Below are 27,295 nucleotides of genomic sequence, written 5' to 3'. Positions count from 1 at the left end.
TTAGCTACCTTTTCTACACTGAGAACTGACTTGGAGAATCTCTTTCAGCTGTTCTAAACAAGTTCTCATCTGTTTACAGTCATTTTCACTGAATTAATCATGTTTTCATGTAGTTTCCTATATTCTGCCTTCTGGTCCAAGTATAATCTTTGCCCACTTTATCAAACAACTTCCTACACACTGTTATGAACTGAGGCAGCTCGGGAACATTGTCTCTCAACTGTGTTATAGAGTGTAGTACTACATTTCAGTGAAGTGTAAGACTTTCCAAAGCTGCCGAACATGTTTCTTTCTCATTTCATTGGTATTCTGCCTTGTATAACACACATTTACCACTCTAGTCTCCTTTAAGTAAAGAATATAGGATTCATACAGTGTTTCATGTGATCTTAACTGGAATTAAGGATTTTCCGGATTTAGCTATCATTTCTACACTAAGAACTGACTTGAAGAATCTGTTTCAGCTGTTCTAAAACAAGTTCTCATCTGTTTACAGTCATTTTCACTGAATTATTTATGTTTTCATGTACTACCCTATATTCTGCCTTCTGGTCCAAGTGTAAGCGTTGCCCACTTTATCAAACAACTTCCTACACACTGTTATGAACTGAGGCATTTAGGGAACATTGTATTTCAACTGTGTTATAGAGTGTAGTACTGCATTTCGGTGAAGTGTAAGGGTTTCCAAAGCTGCCGAACGTGTTTCTTTCTCTATTTCAATGGTATTCTGCCTTGTATAACACACATTTACCACTCTAGTCTCCTTTAAGTAAAGAATATAGGATTCATACAGTGTTTCATGTGATCTTAACTCGAATTAAGGATTTCCCGGATCTTAGCTACCTTTTCTACACTGAGAACTGACTTGGAGAATCTCTTTCAGCTGTTCTAAACAAGTTCTCATCTGTTTACAGTCATTTTCACTGAATTAATCATGTTTTCATGTAGTTTCCTATATTCTGCCTTCTGGTCCAAGTATAAGCTTTGCCCACTTTATCAAACAACTTCCTACACACTGTTATGAACTGAGGCAGCTCAGGAACATTGTCTCTCAACTGTGTTATAGAGTGTAGTACTACATTTCAGTTAAGTGTAAGGCTTTCCAAAAGTGCCGAACGTGTTTCTGTCTCTATTTCAATGTTATTCTGCCTTGTATAACACACATTTACCACTCTAGTCTCCTTTAAGTAATGAATATAGGATTCATACAGTGTTTCATGTAATCTTAACTGGAATTAAGGATTTTCCGGATTTAGCTACCATTTCTACACTAAAAACTGACTTGGAGAATCTGTTTCAGCTGTTCTAAAACAAGTTCTCATCTGTTTACAGTCATTTTCACTGAATTATTCATGTTTTCATGTAGTTTCCTATATTCTGCCTTCTGGCCCAAGTATAAGCTTTGCCCACTTTATCAAACAACTTCTGACACACTGTTATGAACTGAGTCAGCTAGGGAACATTGTCTCTCAACTGTGTTATAGAGTGTAGTACTACATTTCAGTGAAGTGTAAGGGTTTCCAAAGCTGCCGAACGTTTTTCTTTCTTTATTTCAATGGTATTCTGCCTTGTATAACACACATTTACCACTCTAGTCTCCTTTAAGTAAAGAATATAGGATTCATACAGTGTTTCATGTGATCTTAACTCGAATTAAGGATTTCCCGGATCTTAGCTACCTTTTCTACACTGAGAACTGACTTGGAGAATCTCTTTCAGCTGTTCTAAACAAGTTCTCATCTGTTTACAGTCATTTTCACTGAATTAATCATGTTTTCATGTAGTTTCCTATATTCTGCCTTCTGGTCCAAGTATAAGCTTTGCCCACTTTATCAAACAACTTCCTCCACACTTGTTATGAACTGAGGCAGCTCGGGAACATTGTCTCTCAACTGTGTTATAGAGTGTAGTACTACATTTCAGTGAAGTGTAAGACTTTCCAAAGCTGCCGAACATGTTTCTTTCTCATTTCATTGGTATTCTGCCTTGTATAACACACATTTACCACTCTAGTCTCCTTTAAGTAAAGAATATAGGATTCATACAGTGTTTCATGTGATCTTAACTGGAATTAAGGATTTTCCGGATTTAGCTATCATTTCTACACTAAGAACTGACTTGAAGAATCTGTTTCAGCTGTTCTAAAACAAGTTCTCATCTGTTTACAGTCATTTTCACTGAATTATTTATGTTTTTCATGTACTTTCCTATATTCTGCCTTCTGGTCCAAGTATAAGCGTTGCCCACTTTATCAAACAACTTCCTACACACTGTTATGAACTGAGGCATTTAGGGAACATTGTCTTTCAACTGTGTTATAGAGTGTAGTACTGCATTTCGGTGAAGTGTAAGGGTTTCCAAAGCTGCCGAACGTGTTTCTTTCTCTATTTCAATGGTATTCTGCCTTGTATAACACACATTTACCACTCTAGTCTCCTTTAAGTAAAGAATATAGGATTCATACAGTGTTTCATGTGATCTTAACTCGAATTAAGGATTTCCCGGATCTTAGCTACCTTTTCTACACTGAGAACTGACTTGGAGAATCTCTTTCAGCTGTTCTAAACAAGTTCTCATCTGTTTACAGTCATTTTCACTGAATTAATCATGTTTTCATGTAGTTTCCTATATTCTGCCTTCTGGTCCAAGTATAAGCTTTGCCCACTTTATCAAACAACTTCCTACACACTGTTATGAACTGAGGCAGCTCGGGAACATTGTCTCTCAACTGTGTTATAGAGTGTAGTACTACATTTCAGTGAAGTGTAAGACTTTCCAAAGCTGCCGAACATGTTTCTTTCTCATTTCATTGGTATTCTGCCTTGTATAACACACATTTACCACTCTAGTCTCCTTTAAGTAAAGAATATAGGATTCATACAGTGTTTCATGTGATCTTAACTGGAATTAAGGATTTTCCGGATTTAGCTATCATTTCTACACTAAGAACTGACTTGAAGAATCTGTTTCAGCTGTTCTAAAACAAGTTCTCATCTGTTTACAGTCATTTTCACTTAATTATTTATGTTTTCATGTACTTTCCTATATTCTGCCTTCTGGTCCAAGTATAAGCGTTGCCCACTTTATCAAACAACTTCCTACACACTGTTATGAACTGAGGCATTTAGGGAACATTGTCTCTCAACTGTGTTATAGAGTGTTGTACTGCATTTCAGTGAAGTGTAAGGGTTTCCAAAGCTGCTGAACGTGTTTCTTTCTCTATTTCAATGGTATTCTGCCTTGTATAACACACATTTACCACTCTAGTCTTCTTTAAGTAAAGAATATAGGATTCATACAGTGTTTCATGTGATGTTAACTCGAATTAAGGATTTCCCGGATCTTAGCTACCTTTTCTACACTGAGAACTGACTTGGAGAATCTCTTTCAGCTGTTCTAAACAAGTTCTCATCTGTTTACAGTCATTTTCACTGAATTAATCATGTTTTCATGTAGTTTCCTATATTCTGCCTTCTGGTCCAAGTATAAGCTTTGCCCACTTTATCAAACAACTTCCTACACACTGTTATGAACTGAGGCAGCTCGGGAACATTGTCTCTCAACTGTGTTACAGAGTGTAGTACTACATTTCAGTGAAGTGTAAAGGTTTCCAAAGCTGCCGAACGTGTTTCTTTCTCTAGTTCAATGGTATTCTGCCTTGTATAACACACATTTACCACTCTAGTCTCCTTTAAGTAAAGAATATAGGATTCATACAGTGTTTCATGTGATCTTAACTCGAATTAAGGATATTCCGGATTTAGCTACCATTTCTACACTAAGAACTGACTTGAAGAATCTGTTTCAGCTGTTCTAAAACAAGTTCTCATCTGTTTACAGTCATTTTCACTGAATTATTCATGTTTTCATGTACTTTCCTATATTCTGCCTTCTGGTCCAAGTATAAGCTTTGCCCACTTTATCAAACAACTTCCTACACACTGTTATGAACTGAGGCAGCTCGGGAACATTGTCTCTCAACTGTGTTATAGAGTGTAGTACTACATTTCAGTGAAGTGTAAGACTTTCCAAAGCTGCCGAACATGTTTCTTTCTCATTTCATTGGTATTCTGCCTTGTATAACACACATTTATCACTCTAGTCTCCTTTAAGTAAAGAATATAGGATTCATACAGTGTTTCATGTGATCTTAACTGGAATTAAGGATTTTCCGGATTTAGCTACCATTTCTACACTAAGAACTGACTTGAAGAATCTGTTTCAGCTGTTCTAAAACAAGTTCTCATCTGTTTACAGTCATTTTCACTGAATTAATCATGTTTTCATGTAGTTTCCTATATTCTGCCTTCTGGTCCAAGTATAAGCTTTGCCCACTTTATCAAACAACTTCCTACACACTGTTATGAACTGAGGCAGCTCAGGAACATTGTCTCTCAACTGTGTTATAGAGTGTAGTACTACATTTCAGTGAAGTGTAAGGCTTTCCAAAGCTGCCGAACATGTTTCTTTCTCATTTCATTGGTATTCTGCCTTGTATAACACACATTTACCACTCTAGTCTCCTTTAAGTAATGAATATAGGATTCATACAGTGTTTCATGTAATCTTAACTGGAATTAAGGATTTTCCGGATTTAGCTACCATTTCTACACTAAAAACTGACTTGGAGAATCTGTTTCAGCTGTTCTAAAACAAGTTCTCATCTGTTTACAGTCATTTTCACTGAATTATTCATGTTTTCATGTAGTTTCCTATATTCTGCCTTCTGGCCCAAGTATAAGCTTTGCCCACTTTATCAAACAACTTCCTACACACTGTTATGAACTGAGGCAGCTAGGGAACATTGTCTCTCAACTGTGTTATAGAGTGTAGTACTACATTTCAGTGAAGTGTAAGGGTTTCCAAAGCTGCCGAACGTGTTTCTTTCTCTATTTCAATGGTATTCTGCCTTGTATAACACACATTTACCACTCTAGTCTCCTTTAAGTAAAGAATATAGGATTCATACAGTGTTTCATGTGATCTTAACTCGAATTAAGGATTTCCCGGATCTTAGCTACCTTTTCTACACTGAGAACTGACTTGGCGAATCTCTTTCAGCTGTTCTAAACAAGTTCTCATCTGTTTACAGTCATTATCACTGAATTATTCATGTTTTCATGTACTTTCCTATATTCTGCCTTCCGGTCCAAGTATAAGCTTTGTCCACTTTATCAAACAACTTCCTACACACTGTTATGAACTGAGGCAGCTAGGGAACGTTGTCTCTCAACTGTGTTATAGAGTGTAGTACTACATTTCAGTGAAGTGTAAAGCTTTCCAAAGCTGCCGAACGTGTTTCTTTCTCTATTTCAATGGTATTCTGCCTTGTATAACACACATTTACCACTCTAGTCCCCTTTAAGTAAAGAATATAGGATTCATACAGTGTTTCATGTGATCTTAACTCGAATTAAGGATTTCCCGGATCTTAGCTACCTTTTCTACACTGAGAACTGACTTGGAGAATCTCTTTCAGCTGTTCTAAAGAAGTTCTCATCAGTTTACAGTCATTATCACTGAATTAATCATGTTTTCATGTAGTTTCCTATATTCTGCCTTCTGGTCCAAGTATAAGCTTTGCCCACTTTATCAAACAACTTCCTACACACTGTTATGAACTGAGGCAGCTCGGGAACATTGTCTCTCAACTGTGTTATAGAGTGTAGTACTACATTTTAGTGAAGTGTAAGGCTTTCCAAAGCTGCCGAACGTGCTTCTTTCTCTATTTCAATGGTATTCTGCCTTGTATAACACACATTTACCACTCTAGTCTCCTTTAAGTAATGAATATAGGATTCATACAGTGTTTCATGTAATCTTAACTGGAATTAAGATTTTCCGGATTTAGCTACCATTTCTACACTAAAAACTGACTTGGAGAATCTGTTTCAGCTGTTCTAAAACAAGTTCTCATCTGTTTACAGTCATTTTCACTGAATTATTCATGTTTTCATGTAGTTTCCTATATTCTGCCTTCTGGCCCAAGTATAAGCTTTGCCCACTTTATCAAACAACTTCCTACACACTGTTATGAACTGAGGCAGCTAGGGAACATTGTCTCTCAACTGTGTTATAGAGTGTAGTACTACATTTCAGTGAAGTGTAAGGGTTTCCAAAGCTGCCGAACGTGTTTCTTTCTCTATTTCAATGGTATTCTGCCTTGTATAACACACATTTACCACTCTAGTCTCCTTTAAGTAAAGAATATAGGATTCATGCAGTGTTTCATGTGATCTTAACTCGAATTAAGGATTTCCCGGATCTTAGCTACTTTTTCTACACTGAGAACTGACTTGGAGAATCTCTTTCAGCTGTTCTAAACAAGTTCTCATCAGTTTACTGTCATTATCACTGAATTAATCATGTTTTCATGTAGTTTCCTATATTCTGCCTTCTGGTCCAAGTATAAGCTTTGCCCACTTTATCAAACAACTTCCTACACACTGTTATGAACTGAGGCAGCTCGGGAACATTGTCTCTCAACTGTGTTATAGAGTGTAGTACTACATTTTAGTGAAGTGTAAGGCTTTCCAAAGCTGCCGAACGTGCTTCTTTCTCTATTTCAATGGTATTCTGCCTTGTATAACACACATTTACCACTCTAGTCTCCTTTAAGTAAAGAATATAGGATTCATACAGTGTTTCATGTGATCTTAACTCGAATTAAGGATTTCCCGGATCTTAGCTACCTTTTCTACACTGAGAACTGACTTGGAGAATCTCTTTCAGCTGTTCTAAACAAGTTCTCATCAGTTTACAGTCATTATCACTGAATTAATCATGTTTTCATGTAGTTTCCTATATTCTGCCTTCTGGTCCAAGTATAAGCTTTGCCCACTTTATCAAACAACTTCCTACACACTGTTATGAACTGAGGCAGCTCGGGAACATTGTCTCTCAACTGTGTTATAGAGTGTAGTACTACATTTTAGTGAAGTGTAAGGCTTTCCAAAGCTGCCGAACGTGCTTCTTTCTCTATTTCAATGGTATTCTGCCTTGTATAACACACATTTACCACTCTAGTCTTCTTTAAGTAAAGAATATAGGATTCATACAGTGTTTCATGTGATCTTAACTGGAATTAAGGATATTCCGGATTTAGCTACCATTTCTACACTAAGAACTGACTTGAAGAATCTGTTTCAGCTGTTCTAAAACAAGTTCTCATCTGTTTACAGTCATTTTCACTGAATTATTCATGTTTTCATGTACTTTCCAATATTCTGCCTTCTGGTCCAAGTATAAGCTTTGCCCACTTTATCAAACAACTTCCTACACACTGTTATGAACTGAGGCAGCTCAGGAACATTGTCTCTCAACTGTGTTATAGAGTGTAGTACTACATTTCAGTGAAGTGTAAGGCTTTCCAAAGCTGCCAGACGTGTTTCTTTCTCTATTTCAATGGTATTCTGCCTTGTATAACACACATTTACCACTCTAGTCTCCTTTCAGTAAAGAATGTAGGATTCATACAGTGTTTCATGTGATCTTAACTCGAATTAAGGATTTCCCGGATCTTAGTTACCTTTTCTACACTGAGAACTGACTTGGAGAATCTCTTTCAGCTGTTCTAAACAGGTTCTCATCTGTTTACAGTCATTTTCACTGAATTAATCATGTTTTCATGTAGTTTCCTATATTCTGCCTTCTGGTCCAAGTATAAGCTTTGCCCACTTTATCAAACAACTTCCTACACACTGTTATGAACTGAGGCAGCTCGGGAACATTGTCTCTCAACTGTGTTATAGAGTGTAGTACTACATTTCAGAGATGTGTGGCTTTCCAAAGCTGCCGGACGTGTTTCTTTCTCTATTTCAATGGTATTCTGCCTTGTATAACACACATTTACCACTCTAGTCTCCTTTAAGTAAAGAATATAGGATTCATACAGTGTTTCATGTGATCTTAACTCGAATTAAGGATTTCCCGGATCTTAGCTACCTTTTCTACACTGAGAACTGACTTGGAGAATATCTTTCAGCTGTTCTAAACAAGTTCTCATCTGTTTACAGTCATTTTCACTGAATTAATCATGTTTTCATGTAGTTTCCTATATTCTGCCTTCTGGTCCAAGTATAAGCTTTGCCCACTTTATCAAACAACTTCCTACACACTGTTATGAACTGAGGCAGCTCAGGAACATTGTCTCTCAACTGTGTTATAGAGTGTAGTACTACATTTCAGTGAAGTGTAAGGCTTTCCAAAGCTGCCAAACATGTTTCTTTCTCATTTCATTGGTATTCTGCCTTGTATAACACACATTTACCACTCTAGTCTCCTTTAAGTAAAGAATATAGGATTCATACAGTGTTTCATGTGATCTTAACTGGAATTAAGGATTTCCCGGATTTAGCTACCATTTCTACACTAAGAACTGACTTGGAGAATATCTTTCAACTGTTCTAAAACAAGTTCTCATCTGTTTACAGTCATTTTCACTGAATTATTCATGTTTTCATGTACTTTCCTATATTCTGCCTTCCGGTCCAAGTATAAGCTTTGTCCACTTTATCAAACAACTTCCTACACACTGTTATGAACTGAGGCAGCTAGGGAACATTGTCTCTCAACTGTGTTATAGAGTGTAGTACTACATTTCAGTGAAGTGTAAGGGTTTCCAAAGCTGCCGAACGTGTTTCTTTCTCTATTTCAATGGTATTCTGCCTTGTATAACACACATTTACCACTCTAGTCTTCTTTAAGTAAAGAATATAGGATTCATACAGTGTTTCATGTGATCTTAACTGGAATTAAGGATATTCCGGATTTAGCTACCATTTCTACACTAAGAACTGACTTGAAGAATCTGTTTCAGCTGTTCTAAAACAAGTTCTCATCTGTTTACAGTCATTTTCACTGAATTATTCATGTTTTCATGTACTTTCCAATATTCTGCCTTCTGGTCCAAGTATAAGCTTTGCCCACTTTATCAAAGAACTTCCTACACACTGTTATGAACTGAGGCAGCTCAGGTACATTGTCTCTCAACTGTGTTATAGAGTGTAGTACTACATTTCAGTGAAGTGTAAGGCTTTCCAAAGCTGCCGGACGTGTTTCTTTCTCTATTTCAATGGTATTCTGCCTTGTATAACACACATTTACCACTCTAGTCTCCTTTAAGTAAAGAATATAGGATTCATACAGTGTTTCATGTGATCTTAACTCGAATTAAGGATTTCCCGTATCTTAGTTACCTTTTCTACACTGAGAACTGACTTGGAGAATCTCTTTCAGCTGTTCTAAACAGGTTCTCATCTGTTTACAGTCATTTTCACTGAATTAATCATGTTTTCATGTAGTTTCCTATATTCTGCCTTCTGGTCCAAGTATAAGCTTTGCCCACTTTATCAAACAACTTCCGACACACTGTTATGAACTGAGGCAGCTAGGGAACATTGTCTCTCAACTGTGTTATAGAGTGTAGTACTACATTTCAGTGAAGTGTAAGGGTTTCCAAAGCTGCCGAACGTGTTTCTTTCTCTATTTCAATGGTATTCTGCCTTGTATAACACACATTTACCACTCTAGTCTCCTTTAAGTAAAGAATATAGGACTCATACAGTGTTTCATGTGATCTTAACTCGAATTAAGGATTTCCCGGATCTTAGCTACCTTTTCTACACTGAGAACTGACTTGGAGAATCTCTTTCAGCTGTTCTAAACAAGTTCTCATCTGTTTACAGTCATTTTCACTGAATTAATCATGTTTTCATGTAGTTTCCTATATTCTGCCTTCTGGTCTAAGTATAAGCTTTGCCCACTTTATCAAACAACTTCCTACACACTGTTATGAACTGAGGCAGCTCAGGAACATTGTCTCTCAACTGTGTTATAGAGTGTAGTACTACATTTCAGTGAAGTGTAAGGCTTTCCAAAGCTGCCGGACGTGTTTCTTTCTCTATTTCAATGGTATTCTGCCTTGTATAACACACATTTACCACTCTAGTCTCCTTTAAGTAAAGAATATAGGATTCATACAGTGTTTCATGTGATCTTAACTCGAATTAAGGATTTCCCGGATCTTAGCTACCTTTTCTACACTGAGAACTGACTTGGAGAATCTCTTTCAGCTGTTCTAAACAAGTTCTCATCTGTTTACAGTCATTATCACTGAATTAATCATGTTTTCATGTAGTTTCCTATATTCTGCCTTCTGGTCCAAGTATAAGCTTTGCCCACTTTATCAAACAACTTCCTACACACTGTTATGAACTGAGGCAGCTCGGGAACATTGTCTCTCAACTGTGTTATAGAGTGTAGTACTACATTTCAGTGAAGTGTAAGGCTTTCCAAAGCTGCCGGACGTGTTTCTTTCTCTATTTCAATGGTATTCTGCCTTGTATAACACACATTTACCACTCTAGTCTCCTTTAAGTAAAGAATATAGGATTCATACAGTGTTTCATGTGATCTTAACTCGAATTAAGGATTTCCCGGATCTTAGCTACCTTTTCTACAATGAGAACTGACTTGGAGAATCTCTTTCAGCTGTTCTAAACAAGTTCTCATCTGTTTACAGTCATTTTCACTGAATTAATCATGTTTTCATGTAGTTTCCTATATTCTGCCTTCTGGTCCAAGTATAAGCTTTGCCCACTTTATCAAACAACTTCCTACACACTGTTATGAACTGAGGCAGCTCGGGAACATTGTCTCTCAACTGTGTTATAGAGTGTAGTACTACATTTCAGTGAAGTGTAAGACTTTCCAAAGCTGCCGAACATGTTTCTTTCTCATTTCATTGGTATTCTGCCTTGTATAACACACATTTACCACTCTAGTCTCCTTTAAGTAATGAATATAGGATTCATACAGTGTTTCATGTAATCTTAACTGGAATTAAGGATTTTCCGGATTTAGCTACCATTTCTACACTAAAAACTGACTTGGAGAATCTGTTTCAGCTGTTCTAAAACAAGTTCTCATCTGTTTACAGTCATTTTCACTGAATTATTCATGTTTTCATGTAGTTTCCTATATTCTGCCTTCTGGCCCAAGTATAAGCTTTGCCCACTTTATCAAACAACTTCTGACACACTGTTATGAACTGAGTCAGCTAGGGAACATTGTCTCTCAACTGTGTTATAGAGTGTAGTACTACATTTCAGTGAAGTGTAAGGGTTTCCAAAGCTGCCGAACGTTTTTCTTTCTTTATTTCAATGGTATTCTGCCTTGTATAACACACATTTACCACTCTAGTCTCCTTTAAGTAAAGAATATAGGATTCATACAGTGTTTCATGTGATCTTAACTCGAATTAAGGATTTCCCGGATCTTAGCTACCTTTTCTACACTGAGAACTGACTTGGAGAATCTCTTTCAGCTGTTCTAAACAAGTTCTCATCTGTTTACAGTCATTTTCACTGAATTAATCATGTTTTCATGTAGTTTCCTATATTCTGCCTTCTGGTCCAAGTATAAGCTTTGCCCACTTTATCAAACAACTTCCTCCACACTTGTTATGAACTGAGGCAGCTCGGGAACATTGTCTCTCAACTGTGTTATAGAGTGTAGTACTACATTTCAGTGAAGTGTAAGACTTTCCAAAGCTGCCGAACATGTTTCTTTCTCATTTCATTGGTATTCTGCCTTGTATAACACACATTTACCACTCTAGTCTCCTTTAAGTAAAGAATATAGGATTCATACAGTGTTTCATGTGATCTTAACTGGAATTAAGGATTTTCCGGATTTAGCTATCATTTCTACACTAAGAACTGACTTGAAGAATCTGTTTCAGCTGTTCTAAAACAAGTTCTCATCTGTTTACAGTCATTTTCACTGAATTATTTATGTTTTTCATGTACTTTCCTATATTCTGCCTTCTGGTCCAAGTATAAGCGTTGCCCACTTTATCAAACAACTTCCTACACACTGTTATGAACTGAGGCATTTAGGGAACATTGTCTTTCAACTGTGTTATAGAGTGTAGTACTGCATTTCGGTGAAGTGTAAGGGTTTCCAAAGCTGCCGAACGTGTTTCTTTCTCTATTTCAATGGTATTCTGCCTTGTATAACACACATTTACCACTCTAGTCTCCTTTAAGTAAAGAATATAGGATTCATACAGTGTTTCATGTGATCTTAACTCGAATTAAGGATTTCCCGGATCTTAGCTACCTTTTCTACACTGAGAACTGACTTGGAGAATCTCTTTCAGCTGTTCTAAACAAGTTCTCATCTGTTTACAGTCATTTTCACTGAATTAATCATGTTTTCATGTAGTTTCCTATATTCTGCCTTCTGGTCCAAGTATAAGCTTTGCCCACTTTATCAAACAACTTCCTACACACTGTTATGAACTGAGGCATTTAGGGAACATTGTCTCTCAACTGTGTTATAGAGTGTTGTACTGCATTTCAGTGAAGTGTAAGGGTTTCCAAAGCTGCTGAACGTGTTTCTTTCTCTATTTCAATGGTATTCTGCCTTGTATAACACACATTTACCACTCTAGTCTTCTTTAAGTAAAGAATATAGGATTCATACAGTGTTTCATGTGATGTTAACTCGAATTAAGGATTTCCCGGATCTTAGCTACCTTTTCTACACTGAGAACTGACTTGGAGAATCTCTTTCAGCTGTTCTAAACAAGTTCTCATCTGTTTACAGTCATTTTCACTGAATTAATCATGTTTTCATGTAGTTTCCTATATTCTGCCTTCTGGTCCAAGTATAAGCTTTGCCCACTTTATCAAACAACTTCCTACACACTGTTATGAACTGAGGCAGCTCGGGAACATTGTCTCTCAACTGTGTTACAGAGTGTAGTACTACATTTCAGTGAAGTGTAAAGGTTTCCAAAGCTGCCGAACGTGTTTCTTTCTCTAGTTCAATGGTATTCTGCCTTGTATAACACACATTTACCACTCTAGTCTCCTTTAAGTAAAGAATATAGGATTCATACAGTGTTTCATGTGATCTTAACTCGAATTAAGGATATTCCGGATTTAGCTACCATTTCTACACTAAGAACTGACTTGAAGAATCTGTTTCAGCTGTTCTAAAACAAGTTCTCATCTGTTTACAATCATTTTCACTGAATTATTCATGTTTTCATGTACTTTCCTATATTCTGCCTTCTGGTCCAAGTATAAGCTTTGCCCACTTTATCAAACAACTTCCTACACACTGTTATGAACTGAGGCAGCTCGGGAACATTGTCTCTCAACTGTGTTATAGAGTGTAGTACTACATTTCAGTGAAGTGTAAGACTTTCCAAAGCTGCCGAACATGTTTCTTTCTCATTTCATTGGTATTCTGCCTTGTATAACACACATTTATCACTCTAGTCTCCTTTAAGTAAAGAATATAGGATTCATACAGTATTTCATGTGATCTTAACTGGAATTAAGGATTTTCCGGATTTAGCTACCATTTCTACACTAAGAACTGACTTGAAGAATCTGTTTCAGCTGTTCTAAAACAAGTTCTCATCTGTTTACAGTCATTTTCACTGAATTAATCATGTTTTCATGTAGTTTCCTATATTCTGCCTTCTGGTCCAAGTATAAGCTTTGCCCACTTTATCAAACAACTTCCTACACACTGTTATGAACTGAGGCAGCTCAGGAACATTGTCTCTCAACTGTGTTATAGAGTGTAGTACTACATTTCAGTGAAGTGTAAGGCTTTCCAAAGCTGCCGAACATGTTTCTTTCTCATTTCATTGGTATTCTGCCTTGTATAACACACATTTACCACTCTAGTCTCCTTTAAGTAATGAATATAGGATTCATACAGTGTTTCATGTAATCTTAACTGTAATTAAGGATTTTCCGGATTTAGCTACCATTTCTACACTAAAAACTGACTTGGAGAATCTGTTTCAGCTGTTCTAAAACAAGTTCTCATCTGTTTACAGTCATTTTCACTGAATTATTCATGTTTTCATGTAGTTTCCTATATTCTGCCTTCTGGCCCAAGTATAAGCTTTGCCCACTTTATCAAACAACTTCCTACACACTGTTATGAACTGAGGCAGCTAGGGAACATTGTCTCTCAACTGTGTTATAGAGTGTAGTACTACATTTCAGTGAAGTGTAAGGGTTTCCAAAGCTGCCGAACGTGTTTCTTTCTCTATTTCAATGGTATTCTGCCTTGTATAACACACATTTACCACTCTAGTCTCCTTTAAGTAAAGAATATAGGATTCATACAGTGTTTCATGTGATCTTAACTCGAATTAAGGATTTCCCGGATCTTAGCTACCTTTTCTACACTGAGAACTGACTTGGCGAATCTCTTTCAGCTGTTCTAAACAAGTTCTCATCTGTTTACAGTCATTATCACTGAATTATTCATGTTTTCATGTACTTTCCTATATTCTGCCTTCCGGTCCAAGTATAAGCTTTGTCCACTTTATCAAACAACTTCCTACACACTGTTATGAACTGAGGCAGCTAGGGAACATTGTCTCTCAACTGTGTTATAGAGTGTAGTACTACATTTCAGTGAAGTGTAAAGCTTTCCAAAGCTGCCGAACGTGTTTCTTTCTCTATTTCAATGGTATTCTGCCTTGTATACAACACATTTACCACTCTAGTCCCCTTTAAGTAAAGAATATAGGATTCATACAGTGTTTCATGTGATCTTAACTCGAATTAAGGATTTCCCGGATCTTAGCTACCTTTTCTACACTGAGAACTGACTTGGAGAATCTCTTTCAGCTGTTCTAAAGAAGTTCTCATCAGTTTACAGTCATTATCACTGAATTAATCATGTTTTCATGTAGTTTCCTATATTCTGCCTTCTGGTCCAAGTATAAGCTTTGCCCACTTTATCAAACAACTTCCTACACACTGTTATGAACTGAGGCAGCTCGGGAACATTGTCTCTCAACTGTGTTATAGAGTGTAGTACTACATTTTAGTGAAGTGTAAGGCTTTCCAAAGCTGCCGAACGTGCTTCTTTCTCTATTTCAATGGTATTCTGCCTTGTATAACACACATTTACCACTCTAGTCTCCTTTAAGTAATGAATATAGGATTCATACAGTGTTTCATGTAATCTTAACTGGAATTAAGATTTTCCGGATTTAGCTACCATTTCTACACTAAAAACTGACTTGGAGAATCTGTTTCAGCTGTTCTAAAACAAGTTCTCATCTGTTTACAGTCATTTTCACTGAATTATTCATGTTTTCATGTAGTTTCCTATATTCTGCCTTCTGGCCCAAGTATAAGCTTTGCCCACTTTATCAAACAACTTCCTACACACTGTTATGAACTGAGGCAGCTCGGGAACATTGTCTCTCAACTGTGTTATAGAGTGTAGTACTACATTTCAGAGAAGTGTAAGGCTTTCCAAAGCTGCCGGACGTGTTTCTTTCTCTATTTCAATGGTATTCTGCCTTGTATAACACACATTTACCACTCTAGTCTCCTTTAAGTAAAGAATATAGGATTCATACAGTGTTTCATGTGATCTTAACTCGAATTAAGGATTTCCCGGATCTTAGCTACCATTTCTACACTAAGAACTGACTTGGAGAATATCTTTCAACTGTTCTAAAACAAGTTCTCATCTGTTTACAGTCATTTTCACTGAATTATTCATGTTTTCATGTACTTTCCTATATTCTGCCTTCCGGTCCAAGTATAAGCTTTGTCCACTTTATCAAACAACTTCCTACACACTGTTATGAACTGAGGCAGCTAGGGAACATTGTCTCTCAACTGTGTTATAGAGTGTAGTGCTACATTTCAGTGAAGTGTAAGGGTTTCCAAAGCTGCCGAACGTGTTTCTTTCTCTATTTCAATGGTATTCTGCCTTGTATAACACACATTTACCACTCTAGTCTTCTTTAAGTAAAGAATATAGGATTCATACAGTGTTTCATGTGATCTTAACTGGAATTAAGGATATTCCGGATTTAGCTACCATTTCTACACTAAGAACTGACTTGAAGAATCTGTTTCAGCTGTTCTAAAACAAGTTCTCATCTGTTTACAGTCATTTTCACTGAATTATTCATGTTTTCATGTACTTTCCAATATTCTGCCTTCTGTTCCAAGTATAAGCTTTGCCCACTTTATCAAAGAACTTCCTACACACTGTTATGAACTGAGGCAGCTCAGGAACATTGTCTCTCAACTGTGTTATAGAGTGTAGTACTACATTTCAGTGAAGTGTAAGGCTTTCCAAAGCTGCCGGACGTGTTTCTTTCTCTATTTCAATGGTATTCTGCCTTGTATAACACACATTTACCACTCTAGTCTCCTTTAAGTAAAGAATATAGGATTCATACAGTGTTTCATGTGATCTTAACTCGAATTAAGGATTTCCCGTATCTTAGTTACCTTTTCTACACTGAGAACTGACTTGGAGAATCTCTTTCAGCTGTTCTAAACAGGTTCTCATCTGTTTACAGTCATTTTCACTGAATTAATCATGTTTTCATGTAGTTTCCTATATTCTGCCTTCTGGTCCAAGTATAAGCTTTGCCCACTTTATCAAACAACTTCCGACACACTGTTATGAACTGAGGCAGCTAGGGAACATTGTCTCTCAACTGTGTTATAGAGTGTAGTACTACATTTCAGTGAAGTGTAAGGGTTTCCAAAGCTGCCGAACGTGTTTCTTTCTCTATTTCAATGGTATTCTGCCTTGTATAACACACATTTACCACTCTAGTCTCCTTTAAGTAAAGAATATAGGACTCATACAGTGTTTCATGTGATCTTAACTCGAATTAAGGATTTCCCGGATCTTAGCTACCTTTTCTACACTGAGAACTGACTTGGAGAATCTCTTTCAGCTGTTCTAAACAAGTTCTCATCTGTTTACAGTCATTTTCACTGAATTAATCATGTTTTCATGTAGTTTCCTATATTCTGCCTTCTGGTCTAAGTATAAGCTTTGCCCACTTTATCAAACAACTTCCTACACACTGTTATGAACTGAGGCAGCTCAGGAACATTGTCTCTCAACTGTGTTATAGAGTGTAGTACTACATTTCAGTGAAGTGTAAGGCTTTCCAAAGCTGCCGGACGTGTTTCTTTCTCTATTTCAATGGTATTCTGCCTTGTATAACACACATTTACCACTCTAGTCTCCTTTAAGTAAAGAATATAGGATTCATACAGTGTTTCATGTGATCTTAACTCGAATTAAGGATTTCCCGGATCTTAGCTACCTTTTCTACACTGAGAACTGACTTGGAGAATCTCTTTCAGCTGTTCTAAACAAGTTCTCATCTGTTTACAGTCATTATCACTGAATTAATCATGTTTTCATGTAGTTTCCTATATTCTGCCTTCTGGTCCAAGTATAAGCTTTGCCCACTTTATCAAACAACTTCCTACACACTGTTATGAACTGAGGCAGCTCGGGAACATTGTCTCTCAACTGTGTTATAGAGTGTAGTACTACATTTCAGTGAAGTGTAAGGCTTTCCAAAGCTGCCGGACGTGTTTCTTTCTCTATTTCAATGGTATTCTGCCTTGTATAACACACATTTACCACTCTAGTCTCCTTTAAGTAAAGAATATAGGATTCATACAGTGTTTCATGTGATCTTAACTCGAATTAAGGATTTCCCGGATCTTAGCTACCTTTTCTACAATGAGAACTGACTTGGAGAATCTCTTTCAGCTGTTCTAAACAAGTTCTCATCTGTTTACAGTCATTTTCACTGAATTAATCATGTTTTCATGTAGTTTCCTATATTCTGCCTTCTGGTCCAAGTATAAGCTTTGCCCACTTTATCAAACAACTTCCTACACACTGTTATGAACTGAGGCAGCTCGGGAACATTGTCTCTCAACTGTGTTATAGAGTGTAGTACTACATTTCAGTGAAGTGTAAGACTTTCCAAAGCTGCCGAACATGTTTCTTTCTCATTTCATTGGTATTCTGCCTTGTATAACACACATTTACCACTCTAGTCTCCTTTAAGTAAAGAATATAGGATTCATACAGTGTTTCATGTGATCTTAACTGGAATTAAGGATTTTCCGGATTTAGCTACCATTTCTACACTAAGAACTGACTTGAAGAATCTGTTTCAGCTGTTCTAAAACAAGTTCTCATCTGTTTACAGTCATTTTCACTGAATTAATCATGTTTTCATGTAGTTTCCTATATTCTGCCTTCTGGTCCAAGTATAAGCTTTGCCCACTTTATCAAACAACTTCCTACACACTGTTATGAACTGAGGCAGCTCAGGAACATTGTCTCTCAACTCTGTTATAGAGTGTAGTACTACATTTCAGTGAAGTGTAAGGCTTTCCAAAGCTGCCGAACATGTTTCTTTCTCATTTCATTGGTATTCTGCCTTGTATAACACACATTTACCACTCTAGTCTCCTTTAAGTAATGAATATAGGATTCATACAGTGTTTCATGTAATCTTAACTGGAATTAAGGATTTTCCGGATTTAGCTACCATTTCTACACTAAAAACTGACTTGGAGAATCTGTTTCAGCTGTTCTAAACAAGTTCTCATCTGTTTACAGTCATTTTCACTGAATTAATCATGTTTTCATGTAGTTTCCTATATTCTGCCTTCTGGTCCAAGTATAAGCTTTGCCCACTTTATCAAACAACTTCCTACACACTGTTATGAACTGAGGCAGCTCAGGAACATTGTCTCTCAACTGTGTTATAGAGTGTAGTACTACATTTCAGTGAAGTGTAAGGCTTTCCAAAGCTGCCGGACGTGTTTCTTTCTCTATTTCAATGGTATTCTGCCTTGTATAACACACATTTACCACTCTAGTCTCCTTTAAGTAAAGAATATAGGATTCATACAGTGTTTCATGTGATCTTAACTCGAATTAAGGATTTCCCGGATCTTAGCTACCTTTTCTACACTGAGAACTGACTTGGAGAATCTCTTTCAGCTGTTCTAAACAGGTTCTCATCTGTTTACAGTCATTTTCACTGAATTAATCATGTTTTCATGTAGTTTCCTATATTCTGCCTTCTGGTCCAAGTATAAGCTTTGCCCACTTTATCAAACAACTTCCTACACACTGTTATGAACTGAGGCAGCTCGGGAACATTGTCTCTCAACTGTGTTATAGAGTGTAGTGCTACATTTCAGTGAAGTGTAAGGCTTTCCAAAGCTGCTGAACATGTTTCTTTCTCATTTCATTGGTATTCTGCCTTGTATAACACACAATTACCACTCTAATCTCCTTTAAGTAAAGAATATAGGATTCATACAGTGTTTCATGTGATCTTAACTGGAATTAAGGATTTTCCGGATTTAGCTACCGTTTCTACACTAAGAACTGACTTGAGGAATCTGTTTCAGCTGTTCTAAAACAAGTTCTCATCTGTTTACAGTCATTTTCACTGAATTATTCATGTTTCCATGTACTTTCCTATATTCTGCCTTCTGGTCCAAGTATAAGCTTTGCCCACTTTATCAAACAACTTCCTACACACTGTTATGAACTGAGGCAGCTAGGGAACATTGTCTCTCAACTGTGTTATAGAGTGTAGTACTACATTTCAGTGAAGTGTAAGGCTTTCCAAAGCTGCCGGACGTGTTTCTTTCTCTATTTCAATGGTATTCTGCCTTGTATAACACACATTTACCACTCTAGTCTCCTTTAAGTAAAGAATATAGGATTCATACAGTGTTTCATGTGATCTTAACTCGAATTAAGGATTTCCCGGATCTTAGCTACCTTTTCTACACTGAGAACTGACTTGGAGAATCTCTTTCAGCTGTTCTAAACAAGTTCTCATCTGTTTACAGTCATTATCACTGAATTAATCATGTTTTCATGTAGTTTCCTATATTCTGCCTTCTGGTCCAAGTATAAGCTTTGCCCACTTTATCAAACAACTTCCTACACACTGTTATGAACTGAGGCAGCTCGGGAACATTGTCTCTCAACTGTGTTATAGAGTGTAGTACTACATTTCAGTGAAGTGTAAGGCTTTCCAAAGCTGCCGGACGTGTTTCTTTCTCTATTTCAATGGTATTCTGCCTTGTATAACACACATTTACCACTCTAGTCTCCTTTAAGTAAAGAATATAGGATTCATACAGTGTTTCATGTGATCTTAACTCGAATTAAGGATTTCCCGGATCTTAGCTACCTTTTCTACAATGAGAACTGACTTGGAGAATCTCTTTCAGCTGTTCTAAACAAGTTCTCATCTGTTTACAGTCATTTTCACTGAATTAATCATGTTTTCATGTAGTTTCCTATATTCTGCCTTCTGGTCCAAGTATAAGCTTTTCCCACTTTATCAAACAACTTCCTACACACTGTTATGAACTGAGGCAGCTCGGGAACATTGTCTCTCAACTGTGTTATAGAGTGTAGTACTACATTTCAGTGAAGTGTAAGACTTTCCAAAGCTGCCGAACATGTTTCTTTCTCATTTCATTGGTATTCTGCCTTGTATAACACACATTTACCACTCTAGTCTCCTTTAAGTAAAGAATATAGGATTCATACAGTGTTTCATGTGATCTTAACTGGAATTAAGGATTTTCCGGATTTAGCTACCATTTCTACACTAAGAACTGACTTGAAGAATCTGTTTCAGCTGTTCTAAAACAAGTTCTCATCTGTTTACAGTCATTTTCACTGAATTAATCATGTTTTCATGTAGTTTCCTATATTCTGCCTTCTGGTCCAAGTATAAGCTTTGCCCACTTTATCAAACAACTTCCTACACACTGTTATGAACTGAGGCAGCTCAGGAACATTGTCTCTCAACTCTGTTATAGAGTGTAGTACTACATTTCAGTGAAGTGTAAGGCTTTCCAAAGCTGCCGAACATGTTTCTTTCTCATTTCATTGGTATTCTGCCTTGTATAACACACATTTACCACTCTAGTCTCCTTTAAGTAATGAATATAGGATTCATACAGTGTTTCATGTAATCTTAACTGGAATTAAGGATTTTCCGGATTTAGCTACCATTTCTACACTAAAAACTGACTTGGAGAATCTGTTTCAGCTGTTCTAAACAAGTTCTCATCTGTTTACAGTCATTTTCACTGAATTAATCATGTTTTCATGTAGTTTCCTATATTCTGCCTTCTGGTCCAAGTATAAGCTTTGCCCACTTTATCAAACAACTTCCTACACACTGTTATGAACTGAGGCAGCTCAGGAACATTGTCTCTCAACTGTGTTATAGAGTGTAGTACTACATTTCAGTGAAGTGTAAGGCTTTCCAAAGCTGCCGGACGTGTTTCTTTCTCTATTTCAATGGTATTCTGCCTTGTATAACACACATTTACCACTCTAGTCTCCTTTAAGTAAAGAATATAGGATTCATACAGTGTTTCATGTGATCTTAACTCGAATTAAGGATTTCCCGGATCTTAGCTACCTTTTCTACACTGAGAACTGACTTGGAGAATCTCTTTCAGCTGTTCTAAACAGGTTCTCATCTGTTTACAGTCATTTTCACTGAATTAATCATGTTTTCATGTAGTTTCCTATATTCTGCCTTCTGGTCCAAGTATAAGCTTTGCCCACTTTATCAAACAACTTCCTACACACTGTTATGAACTGAGGCAGCTCGGGAACATTGTCTCTCAACTGTGTTATAGAGTGTAGTGCTACATTTCAGTGAAGTGTAAGGCTTTCCAAAGCTGCTGAACATGTTTCTTTCTCATTTCATTGGTATTCTGCCTTGTATAACACACAATTACCACTCTAGTCTCCTTTAAGTAAAGAATATAGGATTCATACAGTGTTTCATGTGATCTTAACTCGAATTAAGGATTTCCCGGATCTTAGCTACCTTTTCTACAATGAGAACTGACTTGGAGAATCTCTTTCAGCTGTTCTAAACAAGTTCTCATCTGTTTACAGTCATTTTCACTGAATTAATCATGTTTTCATGTAGTTTCCTATATTCTGCCTTCTGGTCCAAGTATAAGCTTTGCCCACTTTATCAAACAACTTCCTACACACTGTTATGAACTGAGGCAGCTCGGGAACATTGTCTCTCAACTGTGTTATAGAGTGTAGTACTACATTTCAGTGAAGTGTAAGACTTTCCAAAGCTGCCGAACATGTTTCTTTCTCATTTCATTGGTATTCTGCCTTGTATAACACACATTTACCACTCTAGTCTCCTTTAAGTAAAGAATATAGGATTCATACAGTGTTTCATGTGATCTTAACTGGAATTAAGGATTTTCCGGATTTAGCTACCATTTCTACACTAAGAACTGACTTGAAGAATCTGTTTCAGCTGTTCTAAAACAAGTTCTCATCTGTTTACAGTCATTTTCACTGAATTAATCATGTTTTCATGTAGTTTCCTATATTCTGCCTTCTGGTCCAAGTATAAGCTTTGCCCACTTTATCAAACAACTTCCTACACACTGTTATGAACTGAGGCAGCTCAGGAACATTGTCTCTCAACTCTGTTATAGAGTGTAGTACTACATTTCAGTGAAGTGTAAGGCTTTCCAAAGCTGCCGAACATGTTTCTTTCTCATTTCATTGGTATTCTGCCTTGTATAACACACATTTACCACTCTAGTCTCCTTTAAGTAATGAATATAGGATTCATACAGTGTTTCATGTAATCTTAACTGGAATTAAGGATTTTCCGGATTTAGCTACCATTTCTACACTAAAAACTGACTTGGAGAATCTGTTTCAGCTGTTCTAAACAAGTTCTCATCTGTTTACAGTCATTTTCACTGAATTAATCATGTTTTCATGTAGTTTCCTATATTCTGCCTTCTGGTCCAAGTATAAGCTTTGCCCACTTTATCAAACAACTTCCTACACACTGTTATGAACTGAGGCAGCTCAGGAACATTGTCTCTCAACTGTGTTATAGAGTGTAGTACTACATTTCAGTGAAGTGTAAGGCTTTCCAAAGCTGCCGGACGTGTTTCTTTCTCTATTTCAATGGTATTCTGCCTTGTATAACACACATTTACCACTCTAGTCTCCTTTAAGTAAAGAATATAGGATTCATACAGTGTTTCATGTGATCTTAACTCGAATTAAGGATTTCCCGGATCTTAGCTACCTTTTCTACACTGAGAACTGACTTGGAGAATCTCTTTCAGCTGTTCTAAACAGGTTCTCATCTGTTTACAGTCATTTTCACTGAATTAATCATGTTTTCATGTAGTTTCCTATATTCTGCCTTCTGGTCCAAGTATAAGCTTTGCCCACTTTATCAAACAACTTTCTACACACTGTTATGAACTGAGGCAGCTCGGGAACATTGTCTCTCAACTGTGTTATAGAGTGTAGTGCTACATTTCAGTGAAGTGTAAGGCTTTCCAAAGCTGCTGAACATGTTTCTTTCTCATTTCATTGGTATTCTGCCTTGTATAACACACAATTACCACTCTAGTCTCCTTTAAGTAAAGAATATAGGATTCATACAGTGTTTCATGTGATCTTAACTGGAATTAAGGATTTTCCGGATTTAGCTACCGTTTCTACACTAAGAACTGACTTGAGGAATCTGTTTCAGCTGTTCTAAAACAAGTTCTCATCTGTTTACAGTCATTTTCACTGAATTATTCATGTTTCCATGTACTTTCCTATATTCTGCCTTCTGGTCCAAGTATAAGCTTTGCCCACTTTATCAAACAACTTCCTACACACTGTTATGAACTGAGGCAGCTAGGGAACATTGTCTCTCAACTGTGTTATAGAGTGTAGTACTACATTTCAGTGAAGTGTAAGGGTTTCCAATGCTGCCGAACGTGTTTCTTTCTCTATTTCAATGGTATTCTGCCTTGTATAACACACATTTACCACTCTAGTCTCCTTTAAGTAAAGAATATAGGATTCATACAGTGTTTCATGTGATCTTAACTGGAATTAAGGATTTTCCGGATTTAGCTACCATTTCTACACTAAGAACTGACTTGAAGAATCTGTTTCAGCTGTTCTAAAACAAGTTCTCATCTGTTTACAGTCATTTTCACTGAATTAATCATGTTTTCATGTAGTTTTTTATATTCTGCCTTCTGGTCCAAGTATAAGCTTTGCCCACTTTATCAAACAACTTCCTACACACTGTTATGAACTGAGGCAGCTCAGGAACATTTTCTCTCAACTGTGTTATAGAGTGTAGTACTACATTTCAGTGAATTGTAAGGCTTTCCAAAGCTGCCGAACATGTTTCTTTCTCATTTCATTGGTATTCTGCCTTGTATAACACACATTTACCACTCTAGTCTCCTTTAAGTAAAGAATATAGGATTCATACAGTGTTTCATGTGATCTTAACTGGAATTAAGGATTTTCCGGATTTAGCTACCATTTCTACACTAAGAACTGACTTGGAGAATATCTTTCAACTGTTCTAAAACAAGTTCTCATCTGTTTACAGTCATTTTCACTGAATTATTCATGTTTTCATGTACTTTCCTATATTCTGCCTTCCGGTCCAAGTATAAGCTTTGTCCACTTTATCAAACAACTTCCTACACACTGTTATGAACTGAGGCAGCTAGGGAACATTGTCTCTCAACTGTGTTATAGAGTGTAGTACTACATTTCAGTGAAGTGTAAGGGTTTCCAAAGCTGCCGAACGTGTTTCTTTCTCTATTTCAATGGTATTCTGCCTTGTATAACACACATTTACCACTCTAGTCTCCTTTAAGTAAAGAATATAGGATTCATACAGTGTTTCATGTGATCTTAACTGGAATTAAGGATTTTCCGGATTTAGCTACCATTTCTACACTAAGAACTGACTTGAAGAATCTGTTTCAGCTGTTCTAAAACAAGTTCTCATCTGTTTACAGTCATTTTCACTGAATTAATCATGTTTTCATGTAGTTTCCTATATTCTGCCTTCTGGTCCAAGTATAAGCTTTGCCCACTTTATCAAACAACTTCCTACACACTGTTATGAAGTGAGGCAGCTCAGGAACATTGTCTCTCAACTCTGTTATAGAGTGTAGTACTACATTTCAGTGAAGTGTAAGGCTTTCCAAAGCTGCCGAACATGTTTCTTTCTCATTTCATTGGTATTCTGCCTTGTATAACACACATTTACCACTCTAGTCTCCTTTAAGTAATGAATATAGGATTCATACAGTGTTTCATGTAATCTTAACTGGAATTAAGGATTTTCCGGATTTAGCTACCATTTCTACACTAAAAACTGACTTGGAGAATCTGTTTCAGCTGTTCTAAACAAGTTCTCATCTGTTTACAGTCGTTTTCACTGAATTAATCATGTTTTCATGTAGTTTCCTATATTCTGCCTTCTGGTCCAAGTATAAGCTTTGCCCACTTTATCAAACAACTTCCTACACACTGTTATGAACTGAGGCAGCTCGGGAACATTGTCTCTCAACTGTGTTATAGAGTGTAGTGCTACATTTCAGTGAAGTGTAAGGCTTTCCAAAGCTGCTGAACATGTTTCTTTCTCATTTCATTGGTATTCTGCCTTGTATAACACACAATTACCACTCTAGTCTCCTTTAAGTAAAGAATATAGGATTCATACAGTGTTTCATGTGATCTTAACTGGAATTAAGGATTTTCCGGATTTAGCTACCGTTTCTACACTAAGAACTGACTTGAAGAATCTGTTTCAGCTGTTCTAAAACAAGTTCTCATCTGTTTACAGTCATTTTCACTGAATTATTCATGTTTCCATGTACTTTCCTATATTCTGCCTTCTGGTCCAAGTATAAGCTTTGCCCACTTTATCAAACAACTTCCTACACACTGTTATGAACTGAGGCAGCTAGGGAACATTGTCTCTCAACTGTGTTATAGAGTGTAGTACTACATTTCAGTGAAGTGTAAGGGTTTCCAATGCTGCCGAACGTGTTTCTTTCTCTATTTCAATGGTATTCTGCCTTGTATAACACACATTTACCACTCTAGTCTCCTTTAAGTAAAGAATATAGGATCCATACAGTGTTTCATGTGATCTTAACTGGAATTAAGGATTTCCCGGATCTTAGCTACCTTTTCTACACTGAGAACTGACTTGGAGAATCTCTTTCAGCTGTTCTAAACAAGTTCTCATCTGTTTATAGTCATGTTCACTGAATTAATCATGTTTTCATGTAGTTTCCTATATTCTGCCTTCTGGTCCAAGTATAAGCTTTGCCCACTTTATCAAACAACTTCCTACACACTGTTATGAGCTGAGGCAGCTAGGGAACATTGTCTCTCAACTGTGTTATAGAGTGCAGTACTACATTTCAGTGAATTGTAAGGCTTTCCAAAGCTGGTGAACGTGTTTCTTTCTCTATTTCAATGGTATTCGGCCTTGTATAACACACATTTACCACTCTAGTCTCCTTTAAGTAAAGAATATAGGATCCATACAGTGTTTCATATGATCTTAACTGGAATTAAGGATTTCCCGGATCTTAGCTACCTTTTCTACACTGAGAACTGACTTGGAGAATCTCTTTCAGCTGTTCTAAACAAGTTCTCATCTGTTTATAGTCATGTTCACTGAATTAATCTCGTTTTCATGTAGTTTTCTATATTCTGCCTTCTGGCCCAAGTATAAGCTTTGCCCACTTTATCAGACAACTTCCTACACACTGTTATGAACTGAGGCAGCTCGGGAACATTGTCTATCAACTATGTTATAGTGTGTAGTACTACATTTCAGTGAAGTGTAAGGCTTTCCAAAGCTGCCGAACGTGTTTCTTTCTCTATTTCAATGGTATTCTGCCTTGTATTACACACATTTACCACTCTATTCTCCTTTAAGTAATGAATATAGGATTCATAGGGTGTTTGATGTTATCTTAACTCGAATTAAGGATTTCCCTTATCTTAACTACCTTTTCTACTCTAAGACCTGACTTGGAGATTCTCTTTCAGCTGTTCTAAACAAGTTCTCATCTCTTTACAGTCATTTTCACTGAATTATTCATGTTTTCATGTAGTTTCCTATATTCTGCCTTCTGGTGCAAGTATAAGCTTTGCCCACTTAATCAAACAACTTCCTACACACTGTTATGAACTGAGGCAACTCGGGAACATTGTCTCTCAACTGTGTTATAGAGTGTAGTGCTACATTTCAGTGAAGTTTAAGGTTTTCCAAAGCTGCCGAACGTGTTTTTTTCTCTATTTCAATGGTATTCGGCCTTGCATAACACACATTTACCACTCTAGTCTCCTTTAAGTAATGAATATAGGATTCATACAGTGTTTCATGTGATCTTAACTGGAATTAAGGATTTCCCGGATTTAGCTACCATTTCTACACTAAGAACTGACTTGAAGAATCTGTTTCAGCTGTTCTAAAACAAGTTCTCATCTGTTTACAGTCATTTTCACTGAATTATTCACGTTTTCATGTAGTTTCCTATATTCTGCCTTCTGGCCCAAGTATAAGCTT

Source organism: Pipistrellus hanaki, assembly GCF_964339955.1.
Source record: "Pipistrellus hanaki genome assembly, chromosome: 9".
NCBI classification, from domain to species: domain Eukaryota; kingdom Metazoa; phylum Chordata; class Mammalia; order Chiroptera; family Vespertilionidae; genus Pipistrellus; species Pipistrellus hanaki.
Note: the sequence above shows the minus strand (reverse complement) of the source record.